The sequence below is a fragment of the Hemicordylus capensis genome, chromosome 2, assembly GCF_027244095.1.
Source record: "Hemicordylus capensis ecotype Gifberg chromosome 2, rHemCap1.1.pri, whole genome shotgun sequence".
NCBI lineage: Eukaryota > Metazoa > Chordata > Lepidosauria > Squamata > Cordylidae > Hemicordylus > Hemicordylus capensis.
In genome coordinates this window covers 317,514,508-317,517,685 of record NC_069658.1, presented here as the reverse complement: position 1 = coordinate 317,517,685, position 3,178 = coordinate 317,514,508, and the positions used below count along the sequence as shown (strand labels likewise).

At 44.6% G+C, this 3,178-nt stretch overlaps 1 long non-coding RNA gene across 1 annotated transcript; it reads right to left on the bottom strand.

The window, feature by feature from the left end:
• Positions 1 to 1,265: 1,265 nt before the first annotated feature.
• LOC128346608 (uncharacterized) lies at positions 1,266 to 2,934 on the bottom strand. The gene is made up of 3 exons (XR_008317082.1): positions 2,759 to 2,934; positions 2,568 to 2,636; positions 1,266 to 1,364 (listed from the first exon to the last, which is right to left on the bottom strand). It is a non-coding gene; the product is annotated as an uncharacterized LOC128346608 (long non-coding RNA).
• Between the last annotated feature and the right edge of the window lie 244 nt (positions 2,935 to 3,178).

The window sequence follows — 3,178 nt, the reverse complement described above, 5'->3', positions numbered from 1 at the left end:
CTGGGACATGGCATTGAAACTCATTTGACCCCACTTTCCAAACTGCCTGTATAGGACTGTGCAAATAACCTCATCTCTCTTTAGGTTTCTTGCCTTTAAAGTTCTGCTTCCTTCTATTAAAAGGATCCTAAAACATTGCTAGTAGTGAAATTCCCACAGGAGCACAGTGAAAAAATGGGACTAAATATAAAGAAGACTAAACTAACGCTTTGGGCCCGGGATACCTGAGGGACTGCCTGCTCCCAAGGGATGCTACCTGCTTGACGAGGTCATCTGAGGGGGCTCTGCTCAGGGTGCCGACAATGAGGGAGGCTCGGTTGTCATGCATGCGGGACAGGGCCTTCTCTGTTGCTGCCCCCAGACTCTGGAATGCTCTCCTGGTGGCTATAAGCTTTTCAGTCTCCATCACAGCTTTTAGAAAGCATGTTAAATCGTGGCTTTTTACCCAGGCATTTATTTGATTGTCTCTGCTGCTGTTCTTTGTACTTTGTATTGCTTTTAGCTTGTGTTTTAAATTTTTAATCAGATTTGTTTTATATTTTAAGCTTAATATTTTAATTGTGTCTTTTTTACAATCTTGTTTTTAAATTTTACTGTAAACTGCCTTGGGATTGTTTTAATGAAAGGCGGTATATAAATGTAACAATAAATAAACAAACAAACAAACTAACTAACTAACTAACTAACTAATGACAACGGGTACAGCAGCAACCAGCCTCAGAATTGAGGGGATAGCTTCTGCCTTATAGGATCGACCATGAACAGTAAAGGATCCAGCATTCAAGAAATACTCCACAGACTAGGTACGGTGCCTTGGAAAGGATATTTAGATGCCATGATGTGTCTATACCTACAAAGATTAGAATCGTTCAGACAATTTCCCATGACACTCTATGGATGCGAAAACTGGACTTTGAAGAAGCAGGACAGAAAAAGTATTGACACTTTTGAAATTTGGTGCTGGAGAAGACTTTTGAGGATACCATGGACATCCAGGAAAACAAACAAATGGATCATAGAACAAATCAAATCAGAATTTTCACTCAAAGCATAAATGACCAGGCTCAAACTATCATATTTTGGACACATTATGCTCCCTTGAGAAGTCCACAATGCTGGAGAAAGTTGAAGGAAAGAGAAGAAGAGGATGACCAGCAGCAAGGTGGATGTCACAGGTGCATGCTCCCGCAGTAAATCAAGCAACAGCAGGAATGTGTAGGATAAGCTTTTACTAGCAGCAAAGCAAAGTCAATGGAAATTATCACCTTGAAATCGTCAGTCCATAAATCGTAGTCGGGGGCCAAGTCCAATAAGGGTCAATTCCAGGAGAGGGGTTGGTTGCCAGTTCCATAGTCCAAGGACTTCTGAAGAGAGTCACGAGTTGATAGCCAGGCACAGGGTCAAGAACACAGGAGCAATCAGGAACAAGGTGCACAAAGTAAGGAGCTGGAACTACACACCAAAGCAGTCAGTGGAAACCAGCGTGGTACAGAGTGAGCAGTCTGAATTTATACCTCTTCAAAGTTTGCCAGGGAAAGCCAATTAAGGCCCCGCTTGCCTTCTGAGCTCCTGATTCAGATGCCTCCCTGGTCAGACTTTGCAGCCAAATGGCTGCTCCTTTCTGCGGTTACACCAACGCTCCACGTAGCTCACTGGTCTGCTGCTTGGTCCTGGCTCCTCCCCATCTGAAGAGGGCAATGGCTCCCCTGCAATCTCCTGCTGCGCTATAATAGGTAAGCTCTCCCTCTGTGGGGCTCAATACTCAGCATCCTGTAGCAGGATTGTATCAGGGGACTGTGGGTCAGGCAGTTCCTCCCCAGAATCTTCTGAATCAGACCACTGCATGACAGTGGATGGACTTGATTATGACAGCAATGAATGCACCACTGAGGGATCTTAAAGGCCAAGCTGAAGACAGATCATCCTGGAGAGAATCTATCTATGTGGTCGCTAAGAGTCGGCACCAACTTGGTGACACTTAATCACTTAATCAATCAATCAATCAATCAATCAGAACACTGCTGACATGGCAGCTCAGTAGCTGTCACTTACAAATCAGAATTACTGGGTGTAGGTATAGATTTGGAAAAGGCTTTAAAAAGAAGATATTGTTGCACATGTTCCCCACTCCCCAAGTGATGAGTGCTACTTGGTGAAGTGCTACTTGGATTCTGGATTCCTTTAGAGGAGAAATGACTTGAGGCTTTTATTATGTCTTTGTAATTTGGTTTATTTACAAATATACAAGGTGTGCATTAGATGGAGCTGAAGTTGCAGAGCATTCCTACAAGCAGCAATAGTTACATGAGATCCCCAGAGAGGCACCCTAAGGTCCTTCAGTTCTTTGTCCTATCTCACAGCTTCCATTTCAGTCTCTGTTTCTAGCCTAGGTGGCCAGATTTGGCTTTTAAAAAGCCAAATTCTGGCTTACGGCCCATTTGACTCACAAGTATACCCCTTAGGTTCACTCCATTCAATTTCAGACGCCCTTAAGCACAGCGACATTCACAGTTACAGAAAGAAAGAAAAAGGCAGAAAGGATGTCCCATCTCAGAGCTGTCACTCACCCCCTCAAGCCGGCCACTCACAGTTACAACGCTTCCTCTTCACACAAACCGTATGAAAGATGATAGAGTCTGAAAAATAGTTTGAGGCACTACATAGTTCTGTGCTCCTGTGTTAGGGCAGATAAAACTAGCCCTTTTCACAGTGTCAGATCTATTGTTTGGAACAAGTAAATCATACAGAAGTATCTGACCTTGCAGGAGCAGGATTTTCACCACCAGAACAAAGCCAAAAGGATCACAACAGCAGCAACCACAACATGTCAGCTTCAGCAAGCCTGGCATCAGTGGATCAACCATCCATAGTAAGTCTTTAATCTCTTCAAGTTTCTCAAAGTGGGACACAGCCACAAAAAAAGGGTTGCCAGGGTCCTGATGTTATTGCATGTTCATTGGGGTGGAGGAAGTCCAGCAGCGGCCCGCCATAGCCCTAGCTCCGCCCCCTGCTTCAGACATAAGTGTATGGTTAAGACACACCCCCTGCATCTGAAGTGAGATGTAGGGGGCATAGCTTAGCTCGCAGACAGGGCCGCACGGCCTTGTTTGCAAGCTAAGTCTGGCCAGTACCACATTTGCAGTGTGGCTGGAGCAGCTATACCTGCCTTTTAAAGACT